The sequence below is a fragment of the Cryptomeria japonica genome, chromosome 8, assembly GCF_030272615.1.
Source record: "Cryptomeria japonica chromosome 8, Sugi_1.0, whole genome shotgun sequence".
Taxonomy (NCBI): domain Eukaryota; kingdom Viridiplantae; phylum Streptophyta; class Pinopsida; order Cupressales; family Cupressaceae; genus Cryptomeria; species Cryptomeria japonica.
The window spans coordinates 162,139,479-162,152,884 of record NC_081412.1 but is presented as its reverse complement, the minus strand read 5'-3'; the positions used below and the strand labels follow the sequence as shown (position 1 = coordinate 162,152,884).

Below are 13,406 nucleotides of genomic sequence, written 5' to 3'. Positions count from 1 at the left end.
GAACCTCTAGCAAATAAGTCACTTGAAGAGATGTTAGCTGCTGATTACAAAGTCACAAGGGTTGAATTGGGTAAACAAATGCATGAAGTGGTTAAACACGATGCCCAACAATCTGTAGCCTCACTAGTGCAGCGGTATGATGAACTTCTAGCAAAGAAAGACAAGCTAGAAGAGGAGAATCAACAACTTGTTACAGCTGTTCATAAAATTACAAAACTTGCTGTTGAAGGGAGTAATCCCACAAGTTCTTTTGGTTCCCAAGAATCAATTCGTGGAATTGAAAGGGCTGCTCAGAAAGTACAAGCATTGGATTCTTGGGTTGATCAGCTTCATGATCTATGTGCACAAGTGCTGAAAGACATTTTTCAGATGATGTCTAAGTTGGAGATCATTGAAGAGAAATTGAATCATACCACTGATGCTTTCAAAAAGAATCTGGAAAATGTTGAAGGTAGTTTGACAATCTAGTGCACTATGCCCCAACAACATTTGAGTGTTCTTCATGAGCATGCTATTATTTCTTCCAGGGTTATGTACATGGAATTTGAAGAACTTCTGGAGAATAAAGCCCTTGTTCTCAAATCCCTCATTGAGGAGATTGATGATGCAATGAGAATGCGGGGTGAAGTATTCCAAGGTATTGTTTCCCATTGTGAGAAGGCATCTTGCAACATAATGAGTCAGAATGGAGAGCTGATATCAGAAGAAGAAGTTCTTGCAGATCTACAGATGAGGATTCATAATGAATGGAGAAGCGAACAATTCTCGACTGCTTCAATTCAGATTTTGAAGAAACATCAAATTTTTTTGCACGAAATCCAGGCCATCTTGGAGAAGAACAACTCTATGCTTCTTCGATGCCATGATACCATTGTGAAGACTATGGTTGTTGCCAAGAACACCCATGAACTGAATCCTGCTGAGCTACGAATGATCATCCAGAAGTTCGAAGGATTCATGTCTTCACATGCTGCAACTTAAGTGTTTTTCAACACTTAGTTGTGTTTTTCCAAAATTGTAATCTCTTAGTTGTAGTTTTTCTTTTGACAGGTTACATGTAAAAACCTTTTTGTAAATTGCAAGATAAGTCATTACTTGCACTTTTGTAATTACATGTAAGGCAACTACAGGTTGTTTTCGGTTAAGACTGTAGTTGGAATAAGTCATAGTTAGTTATTGAATAAGTCTTGGTGGTTGAGAGAATTTCTCAAGTTAGTTGGGATCCTCCCACCTTTTTCTTATGACTCCTCTTCTATAAATACTTGAGGGGGTCTATTGTAATCTTTATCTTTTAGAAAGCAAGCAAAAACTTTGTCAAATTTGCAGCGAAGAAGTCTTTGAGCTTTTATGTGTAAATTGAAGAATTGAAAGGAATAGAAGAAAATTGCTCAAGCTTTGAGTCTTTGTGCTACATTCTTGAGTTCGTGTTCCATATCACCTTTCTTGCAAGTATTTCTTAAAGGACTTAATCAAATTTAATTTGCAATCTTTGTGGTGCAAGTATTTGAGGTTAATATAAATTAGAATAAATATTCTTTCGAGAGGAGTAGTAAGTCTTTGTGCTTGCACTCGCTCTTAAGAGAATCTAAAAGCAGATTTTGTGAGAAATAGCTGTGAGTCTTTGAGCTTATACTACTTCCCACTGTTTTATATAGAGAAGAATAAGATATTGCAGTCTTTGTGTTGTTAAAATTTGTTCTTGATAGCGTTAGTATAGAAAAGGGTAGATAGGACTTCACATAATCAAGACTTTTGAGCTTGATATTGCTATCTCGTCCCGAAGGAAGTGACGGAAGTCTTTGTGCTTTCAAGAAACTTCATTTACTTTCTTTCATTTCATTTCGAAAGTTGTTACTGCTGTTTTATATCAAATCGCTATCACTTTTTTGTGATTAGAAAAGGATATTGTTTTTCTTGAAAGAAGAAGGATTGCTGTCCCATCCCATTTTATTTTTAAAAGTTGTAGTTAGATAGGGGTAGCCTTCCCTTAATTAGGAGAGTTCTACTCACACATTGTGGTTGAAACCACAATTTTGTATATTTCCCCAAGTGTACAAAATTTTCAACCAACAGAGCAGATAATTAATTTGCAAAAATGATGGCATATTTTCTACATGGGACGACCCATGTCTAGCCCCTTTGGAGGATTTTAAAATTGCAAGATAAAAAGAAAAATTGGGATTACCGGCTGAGCTCTTGAAACCCTGTGATAAGAACACTATGGTGCCACTATGATCAATGGCAGAAGTCCTTATGCATACAACAGGGCACGTTTCAAAAATACAAGACTTTGCTGGAGTTCGCAGGCATTAAGAAATTATCTAAGAACGTTTATTTGCTAGGCATGACTTACCAACCTGGGCGCAAAACCAAAAGGCTGGGCGTGAGCTATAAGCTAAGTGCGATTCACATTTTGGGCTTTACTACTGTTGCTGATCGTGCACTACTTGCTGGACGTGAAAAGTAAATGTTGGGCGTGATTGAAGAGTGTTGGCATAGCTTAAAACTCTGTTGAAGGTGACGTCTTGATGCTGAATTGTGGCATACTTACTTACCCTTGTTGTAGTTTGCTGCTGTGTGAAGTTTGCAAATATTTGTTGCTGTTGAGGACTGAAATTGTGTGACCATTGAAGACAAACTTCATCCCAGAGGGTACCAACTAGGTTCTATTTGTTTTGGGCTCTTCACCTCCTGTTGCTAGGCCTCTATTTCTCTTAGTTTCTTGATTGTATCATTGTAATGCAATTCTGGAAAAATTACAGAATTAATTGTTCAATGCCATTTCCAGTTTGATTCAACTAAGTAATGTGTTACTTATAGATTGTTAAGTGAACAGTGACATTATTTATGGATGAAAGATATTATACACCTAAATGCACTAGGTACCAAAAAAATCACAAATTACTATATTGAAAGGGAAAAAAATCAGTGATCAGGTTGTTGTATGGCAGTTGTTTGATGAAATTCCTCTTAGACTGTCATTGAAGAAATTGTAGCAATGATCCATAGAAACGGGACTCGCCCGGACTTGCCTAAACTCGGCGAGTCCGAGTCCGAGTCATGCTCGCTGAGTCTCTGGGACTCGGACTCTGACTCATCTGACTCGCCAGACTCGCCAAACTCGGCGAGTCCTGAGCCCCAAACTCGGCTATTGGCTGGGTTAGTAAAATGACAAAAAAAATACATTTTAAAAAGTTTTTTTTTAAATGAATGGTATCGTCTTTGTTTACTACAACCTTCGCCTGAGAATGAGAAAAATTAGGGTTACAACATGTTAGCCAATAGAAAAATAACACCCGACACCTTTATTAAATAATAAGTTTTTTTGGCGATGCCCCTTGACCCCACCTTGGGGGCGCTGCCCCCAAACCCCCATCGAAAAATATGGGGGGAAACTGCGTCGATAGAAGTAGGGAAAATTTAAGCTTCGAGTCTAACACTGATTGGATCGACCAGGTAGATATAGAGGTTGAGACTGTAGCCATGGCATAGGGGGAGCGGAGAGCACGAGCACAGACAAGAGATTCAAAGGCAGATAGTGATACGGATGTTCCTGATGTTGGTGAGCATGGCATGGTGTCACGGGGAGCGGCTATGGCTGTCGAATCATCCAGGATCTACCTTAGATGCCTTCGCAGGGGGCCGGGGCCGGAGGGTGCAAGCTCCTCTGAGCCATAGGCTTGTAGTTGTATTTACCTTTGGTATTTGTATGAAACATTTGATGATGATCATATGATGACATGGATTTTTTATTCCATGAGTTTTGTAATATTGTATACATTTGACAATATTTATATATCTATGTTTGTTATTTCCTTCAGCTACAATTTGCGTTTATGCTTATGTGATTGATGTATACTTGTGTATGTAATCAAATGAGCCGAGTTTGATGATGTTATTGTGTCTTTAAGGTGTATTCAATAAAGGGTGCCTGAAACAAGTTTTAAATCTTTAAAAATCTCTAAATTTCTTGAGTTTTTCACTTTCCCGAGTTCAGCCGAGTCTGGAACCGAGTTTGACGCTGAGTCCGAGTCGGCCTTGTTGAGTCCGAGCCGAGTCCGAGTCTCGTTTCTTTTCTCAGAACTACACCATTCTGTTGTGTACTTATGGATAACGAATAGTAATGTTGCAACTGAAACAAGGTAAAAGAAGTTATCGCGAGAATATAGTTTCCTTACCAGACCAATCAGTTTTTGTAGTTGCCAAAGCTACTCATTCTCAGAAAATTTCCGATTCTTCTTCAACTTGTGATGTCCCCACTCTAGTCAGTTTCTGTGACTGATGGGTTAGCCTATTAGTTTTGGACTCTTGTAGCCTAACATTTTGGATAGAGAGTCTTAGTGGCAGTTTCACTTCTTCAGTTCATTCAGTTCCAAGGCCTTAGCAGTTGGTGTGTGGGTTTAGTTGAGGGACTTACTATTTTTAATAAGTCAATCTGGCAGTTGTGCTATTTTTATTCAGGGCTCCTAGACACATGTGGGTTATTCAGCGTTGATTCCAGCTTTTGACGACACGTCAAAAGATTGAATAATGAAGAAGATATGAATATTCTAGTGGTTAAGTTATTTAATTAACTTACATGATTATTATAAAGTCATAAAGTGACTTTATTATATTAAAAGGCCACTTAATATTATAAAGTGATTTTAATTAAATCACTTAAGTGAAATATGGTGCCCAAGTAACTATTGAACTATTCAAAAGTGATTAAATACATTTTAAATGTATTTAAAAGCATTTAGGCATACTTGTGGAAAATCGTGCCATTTGGGGGTTATAAGGGAATTGAAGGCAATTCAAACTCATTATTGATTATTTGACATTGCTTGATATTTTCTCTGTGGATTGTCTGAGACAAGGGTTTCAGAGGGTTTTCTATTGAAGAACGTTCACTCTTCATGGATCTATGATTCTGAGGCTGTGAAAGATCAGTTGTATTATTGCAAACAAAGAGGGCTTCACGCAGAAGTCTTAATGTGCTTCATCAGTGGTTATTTGTGTTAGTTATTTGCAGATTTTGAATAAGGAGCCAGTACGGGTTAGACGCCTCATTAGCAACATTGTACCAATTCAATAACCAGTCGTACAAGATTCCTTGTTGGCCATACCAATCAACTTTGGCACGTGGGCTCCAGAGAGAGGGCGTTTTGCCTGGGAGGCTGAAACACCTACCCAAAGTGCATTCGGAGTGCACATTTCCCAATGCCTAGTCTTTTCAAGCTATTCCATCCACTTTCTGACTCAGAGAAATCACATTCTGGAATTGTACGGCCATTTTGGTCAGTTTCCCAGTTTTGGCTAGCAAATATCAAATTTCTTCATTTAAAATAAGCTAAGGACCCACGGGTATGCAATTAGCAGTAGGATTTATTGTAGCAGGTATCTTATTCATAATATAGTTGCAGTTGCTCTCAATTTTATTTCTATTTAGTTTTATGTGCAATTCTTGTGTGGCACGTGTTATTTTTTGCTTTAAAATTGTTCAAAAACCTTGATAATCCAAAAACACAACAGCAATAGTATTTCAGGAGAGTTAGAACCAGTAGGGTTCTTTAAAGTGGTATCAGAGCTTTGATCCTGCCTTCCTGGAGGGTTAGAAGTTCGTATGCATCAACAACAGTCTGGACCTCATAGGTATTATACACGCAGGAGACCTGGTTTACAGGGTGATCCAGATGAAATTAAAGAGATACCATTGGAAATTATGGGGGACAGGATTGATGCTGAGCCACACAAAGAGACTATTAACAATTGGGACCAAGAAGTCGAAAATATTATCAGGGGTCTAGTAACAGGGCAGCGATAGGTGGAAAATGTGTTGCAGCAGTTGACTATAGCCATACAGCAGATCACTATGGCAAGGGGGCATAATCAGACCTAGGAAGAAAATGGAAGTGTTGCTGGTTGCCGAAGGGCAAGAGTGACGCCCACACACACCTATGATACGCCTAAACGCCCAACCTTTGTAAGAAATGAACCTGAAGAACAGGACGTGGCTGAGGAGGAAGATGAGGTGGCCTTTACAATTAATGTGACAATACTTCATGATGAATGGGATGTGTTATCAAAAAAGCTTGCACCCTTGCTGAGCCATCAACTCAGCAACCTTGTGAAACATGGAAACAACCCCAAAGTGTGGGACCTTGCGCAAGGGGGTTGAATCTCCGGAGAAGGTCAGATTCCTTCTTAATCTAGGTGCAAGTGTTGAACCAACTCAATACTTCAAAACTTTCTCCTAAGCCTATCCTAACAACTTGCAGAGAAAAAGGGAAGAGGGAAATGCTTAAAATAAAAAGAGGTGATGCACCAAGAAGAGATTGTTTCTCTCCCTATGCGAAATGACACAAAGAATCAACTGAAATACCCAGGAGATGCACAAACTTCAGTTGTATGAGTGACCCCAATGCATGTATGGAGGTTAGAATTCGCCGAATGTCAAGAGGGGAGAAGGTTTCCCACAAGTCACACTTAGAAATAAAATTAACACAGCATATATGAGAGAGGAGCCACAAAACATACACCTATGATGAAGGTAAGAAAACATACACAACATACATAAGTTGAAGGAAGGCAAGAATGGTGATTTCCATTCATTATAAGGCCAATGGCCAAACTTACAGTTGCATAAATGCAAGATAATTACAAGAGAAGTGAAAGAGCATAGAATAGCTCAAGACAGCAGGGAGAGAACCCTTTACAATGAGGCTTAACAACCTTTATATAGAAAATTGGTTACAAAAGTGATCATGACCCTTGTGTGTGTAGGGAAATGTCAGTCTGGGAGTGCAGGGAAGTGCATGCACCTGACTTCTGTACATGCAAGCAACCTAGCCATACCCTAAAAAACCAACCCTGAGAAGGGTGGATTGACTAACCTTCCAAAGTCAAAGCATGCAGACATGACATAAGTTACCACAACAAGCATGGCTGTGTACCTCTCTTGATGGAAATCTTGCCAAAATCATTAAATGCACCCCTGTGGCTCCACAAAAGAAGGTGCACAAGTCACAAAAGTCGTCAGAGCATTTAAAGCTTTGAGTGTTGATCACGCCATCCAGAAGTATTGCTAGCCGGAAAGAAGTTTGAGGACTCCGAAAACTCGGGTTCCCGAAGTGGGGAAGACAAGGAAGAAACTTCGGGGTTCCGGAGTTCTGGGAAGGGGAAGAAGAGACTAAGAAAAGGAAAAAGGGAGACCTAGCAAAGGAACTTCAGAACTTCGGGGTTTTGGAGTTCCAGGGAACTGAAAAGAGGCCAAGGAAGGAACTTCGTAACCTTGGGGTTCTGGAGTTTCGGAGAAGAGGGAAAGGCAGCAAGGAAGGGACTTTGGAACCTCGAGGTTTCAAAGTTCTGGAGAATAGAGAAAAGGCAAGCAGGGAAGGAACTTTGGAGCCTCGAGGTTTCAAAGTTCCGGGAAAAGAAAGGGGCTAAGGGAAAGAAACTTCAGAACCCTGGTGTTCCGGAGTTCCGAAGAAGCGAAGGAAAGGGAACTTCGGAACCTCGGGGTTCTGTTGTTCCGGAGGACTGAAGAGGAGGGGGAAGGAAAGGGAGGAACTTCGGAACCTCGGGTTTCCGCAGTTCTGCGAAGGAGAAAGGAGAGGCAACAAAGGGAAGGAACTTCGGAACCTCAGGGTTCCGGAGTTCCAGAGTTCCGAGGAAGGGAAGAAGACGAGGAGGGAACTTCGGAGCCTCGGGGTTCTGGAGTTCCGGAGAAGAGGGAAAGGCAAAGAGAAGGAACTTCGGAAACTCGGGGTTCTAGAGTTCCGAGGAACAGAGAAAGAAAAGGGAAGCAAAGGGAAGGGACTTCCTCCAAACAAAACAACACTTCACACTTCATAAATCCACTACTTTTCTCCTTGATCAATTGGGGCAGTGCTGGTCTATGGAACATATCTCTAGTCGGTTCTCACTGATGGACCAAGGGTGTCATAAAATGACAACAGGATGTATTATCACCAAGAGTTAAGGAACATCTTAACTTTGGCAGGTTTATGAGTCAAAAGAGTTAAGAAATTGGAATGATAGGAAACCTTGGAATAAAACTAATGATCTCAAATATGCAATCAACAAGCTCACACTTTCTACTTTTGATGGCAGCGATAGAGTCACAATCAGAGCTTGGATTAGCAAGTTGGATACCTTCTTGACCCTACGTCCTATGTCAGAAGAAGATGCTATTAAGTTTGCAGCTTTGCATTTGGATGGGATAGCCCATGACTGATGGCACCATGGGATGGTTACCTTGCATCATGACCTTATTACTACATACCAAGAATTCACGGATAGATTGGTTGAGCGTTTTGATAAAAGAGATGCAGAGTTGTATTTCAAGGATTTAGCTCAGCTGAAACAAATGGACAACTTGGAATCTTACATTAGTGAATTTCAGAAGCTCTCAGTCATGATAACTAATATCTCAGAGAGAAGGCTGGTCATTCTTTTTGTTGAAGGTCTTTATGAGCCTATGAAGGGTTGGATTAAGGCTTTTGATCCCCCTACCTTGCAAGAAGCCATGAGGAAGGCACGTAGCATGGAACTTACGCTCCTCGTAGTAAGTTCACTCCAAACAACTCAAAACCGTCCTCGTCATTTAATGACAGCAAATCTGATCCAAAGAAATCAGAAAATGTGGACCAAAAGAAGTTTGCAGCACGTTTGGATAGGGAAACACTTAATGACTTGTGTAGAAGGAAACTGTGTTTTTATTGCAAGGGCCCTTATGATCAAAGCCGTGATTGTCCCCTCAAGCTTAAGGGTCAAAATATGCATATGGAGTGGTTTTATGAGGGAGAAAACATGATTGATAACACAGACCAGCAAGCTGATCAAGATGATTCAGAGATTGAAAATTCAGAGAAAGGAGTTGAAAATGAAGAGAAATTTGATCTACAGGAAGCTCATATGTCCAGCATGCAGGGAGAAGGATCTTTTAGGTTGTGTGGACTCTTGGCTGGTCAAAGAGTCATTTCTCTACCTGATACATGTACAACTCATAATTTCATAGATGCACGGTTGGTAGAGAAGCGTGGGATTCAAACTCAAGAGTTTGAGGCATAAGGGTGAAAGTTGCTGATGGTAACATTCTGACTTGTGATAGAATGATTTCAGACTTACCTATGAAACTCAATAACTATGAATTCAAAACTGATTTTTTTGTGGTTAACATGGGAAACATGGATGTGGTCCTTGGCATGACATGACTTCATGCAATAGGTGAATTTACACTCAACCTTAGAGATATGGAGATGAAATTCAAGGTTGATGGGACTAATCATGTTCTTAAAGCTATCAAGGCCAGCAACTTGAAATTAATCACTCTCAAAAAAATGGAGAGACTCATCAGACATGACATGGTGGAGTGGGCAGCAGAGTGTAAATTAATGCCTACTTATGAGGAGCAGCATAAAACACTTTACCATTCAGATGTTCAAGACCTTAGAATTAAGCATACAAAGGTGTTCAGTGACATACCACCTGGTAGGCCTCCTGATAGAGGCATAGAGAACATCATTGGGCTTGAAGAGGGTCATACCCGAGCGGTTGAAAGATGAATTTGAGAAAACCATCAGAGAACTTTTAGCTATGGGACACATAAGGCCGAGTAAGTCTCCTTTCGCTTCATCAGTAGTTTTGGTGAAGAAGAAAGATGGCACACTTAGAATGTACATTGATTATCGGGTGCTGAATAAAAGGACAATAAAGAATAGGTATCCCATCCCTCGCATCGATGAGTTGATTGATGAGCTTCACGGAGCTTGTTATTTCTCTAAGATTGACCTGAGGACTGGTTATCATCAGATCAGTGTCAGAGAGCAGTATATTGAGAAGACTGCATTCAGATGTCATTGTGGATACTATGAGTTTTGGGTTATGCCTTTTGGTTTAACCAATGGACCAACCACTTTCCAGTCCACTATGAATAGGGTCTTCCAGTCTCAGTTGAGGAGATTTGTTCTGGCATTCTTTGACGACATTTTGGTCTACAGTAGAACTTGGGAGCACTTGGTTCACTTGGATACTGTTTTAGGCATACTTGACAGGGAGTATTTTTACGCCAAGGAGTCCAAGTGTGCATTGGGCATGGCAAAACTTTTATATTTAGGTCACATAATCAACAGAGAGGGAGTTCGCATGGATCCTAAAAAGGTTTGTGCCATTATTGATTGGCCTATGCCTGAAATCTTGACTCAGCTCAGGGGATTTGTTGGTTTATGTGCCTTCTACTGTTGGTTTGTTAGTGGTTTCTCACAACATGCCACACCACTTATTGATTTGACAAAGAAGGGTGCATTTGTTTGGACACCTCTAGCACCAGAGTGTTTTGAGAAGTTCAAGCAATTGATGACCACATGTCCAGTTTTAGCTTTACCAGATTTCACCAAACCTTTTGAACTTCATTGTGATGCATGTGGAGAGGGTATTGGTGCAATGATTATGCAGGATCATCATCTTATAGCTTTCAAGAGCAGGAAGCTTAGGGGTCCTGAGAGGAGCTATAGTATTTATGACAAGGAAATGTTGGCCATCATGCATGCAATGGCCAAGTTCAAGTAGTACTTAGTTGGCAACAAGTTTTGTGTCAAAACTGATCATAATAGCTTGAAGCATTTCCTTGGACAATGGGATCTAAATGAGCGTCAACAGAACTGGGTCAGCAAGTTACAGTCTTATCTTGTTGTCCCCATTTGAGCTCCATGGCAGTTGTTTCCGAGGATTGGAAACACTTGATTATAACAGAGTATGCCAAGAATCCGTGGGTTTTTGGCATTATTGATGGGACACTATAGGACAGTAGGTACTCTCTTGTGAATGATCTTATCTTTTACAAGGAGAAAATATTTTTAGTCCCAGATTCAGATGAGGAACACGGTATTGAGATCGCTACATGATTCACCCATGGCTGGTCATCCTGGTTACTTTAAGACCTATAGGCAGGTACGGGAGAGATTTACTTGGAAGGGTCTCAAATCTGATGTTCTTCAATATGTCAGGGAGTGTTCTGTTTGTTAGTAGAACAAGCAGGAGCATACTTTCACTGTTGGGTTACTTCAGTCACTTCCTATTCCTAAGAGGAAGTGGGAATGCGTGTCTATGGACTTTATTATGGGCTTGTCGAAAGCTCAAGGGAGAGACAACATTTATGTGGTAGTTGATCGGTTGACTAAGTATGCAAATTTCTTCCTGATCACAACTACTTATTCAGCTGCATAGGTGGCCGATCTTTTCTTTCATGAGGTATTCAGATTGCATGGGTTGCCTCAAAGTATTGTCAATGATAGAGACATTAGGTTCATGGGTAACTTCTGGCAGGAGTTATTCAAACTATGCGGGACAAAGCTCACTCCTAGTACTAGCTACCGCCCCCAGACTGACGGGCAGACAAAGATTGTCAACAAATGGGTGGAGGGATGCCTGCGGAACTACATTTCTGGGCAGCAGAAGGCTTGGTGAAGTGGTTGCACCTTTGTGAGTATTGTTATAATTCCACTCACCACATGACTATTCAGATGACACCATTAAGAGCTTTGCATGGTTATGATGCTCCTAGTTTTTTGGATTTATTGTTGAACGATTGCAGAGTACGAGTGTTGGGGACCTATTGCAGGAGAACTAGGATATCATGAGAGCTCTTGGTGAGAACATTCAGAAGGCTTAGCATTAGCAGAAGCAATATGTTGATCAAAGGAGGGTTGAGAGATCTTTTGAGATCAGGGATATGGTGTATCTGATGCTTCAGCCCTATAGAAAGTCGTCTCTTAGGAAGAAGGGCTTTGAGAAACTCAAGCCACATTATTATGGGTCATTCAGGATTATCAAGTGAGTTGGCGAGGTGGCTTATTAGTTGGATTTACCGGCAGATAGTAAGGTCCATAATGTGTTCCATGTTTTGCAACTCAAGAAGGCATTGGGACAACATATAGCTCCTTCTTCAAACTTACCACCCTTGGATGATGGGGGGAAGTTGATTTTAGTACCTGAGGCAGTCATAGAGACTAGAGAGCTCACCTTCGGAGGCGGATCATCAAGGAAATTTTGGTTAAGTGGAGAGATTTGCCGATAGAGGATGCTACTTGAGGAAGTGAGAGTATTTAACAACATTCAGCATTGAGTTTGCTTGAGGACAAGCAAATTCAGGGAGGGCGGACTGTGATGTCCCCACTCTAGTCAGTTTTTGTGACTGATGGGTTAGCCTATTATTTTTGAACTCTCATAGGCTAGCATTCTGGATAGAGAGTCTCGGTGGCAGTTCCACTTCTTCAGTTCAGTTCCAGGGCCTTAGCAGTTGGTGTGTGGGCTTAGTTGAGGGATTTACTATTTTTAGTAAGTCAATCAAGCATTTGTGCTATTTTTAGTCAGGGCACCTGGACACATGGGGGTTATTCAGCATTGACTCCAATTTTTGACGCCACGTCAAAAGACTGAATAATGAAGAAGATATGAATATTCTAGTGGTTAAGTTATTTAATTAACTTACATGATTATTATAAAGTCATAAAGTGACTTTATTATATTAAAAGGCCACTTAATATTAAAGTGATTTTAATTAAATCACTTAAGTGAAATATAGCACCCAAGTAACTATTGAACTATGCAAAAGTGATTAGATACATTTAAAAGCATTTAGGCATACTTGTGGAAAATCGTGCCATTTGGGGGTTATAAGGGAATTGAAGGCAATTCAAACTCATTATTGATTATTTGACATTGCTTGAAATTTTCTCTGTGGATTGTTTGAGACAAGGGTTTCAGAAGGTTTTCTATTGAAGAACATTCATTCTTCATGGATCTGTGATTCTGAGGCTGTGAAAGATCGGCTGAATTATTGCAAACAGAGGGCTTCACACAGAAGTCTTCGTGTGCTTCATTAGAGGTTATTTGTGTTAGTTATTTGCAGATTTTGAATAATTAGGCAATATAGGTTAGATGCCTCATTAGCAGCATTGTATTAGACTACTAGTTCAATAACCAGCCGTAGAAGATTCCTTGTTGGTCGTACCAATCAGCTTTGGCACGTGGGCTCCAGAGAGGGTGTTTTGCCTCGGAGGCTGAAACGCCTACCCAAAGTGCATTTTGAGTGCACATTTCCAACGCCTAGTCTTTTCAAGCTATTATCCACTTTCTAGCTCAGAGAAATCACTTTTTGGAATTGTACGACCATTTTGGTTAGTTTCCTAGTTTTGGCTGGCAAACACCAAATTTCTTCATTTAAAATAAGCTAAGGACCCACGGGTATGCAATTAGCAGTAGGATTTATTGTAGCAGGTATTTTATTCATAATATAGTTGCAATTGCTCTCAATTTTATTTCTATTTGGTTTTATGTCCAATTCTTGCTTGGCACATGTGTTATTTTCTACTTTAAAATTGTTCAAAAACCTTGAAAATCCAAAAACACAACAGCAATAGTAT

The 13,406-nt window shown here is 40.2% G+C and overlaps 1 protein-coding gene across 1 annotated transcript in view; it reads left to right on the top strand.

The window, feature by feature from the left end:
- Positions 1-13,406, top strand: part of LOC131044783 (alpha-L-arabinofuranosidase 1) — a 230,667-nt gene that overhangs the window by 193,035 nt on the left and 24,226 nt on the right. The gene's annotated exons all lie outside the window — the stretch shown is intronic.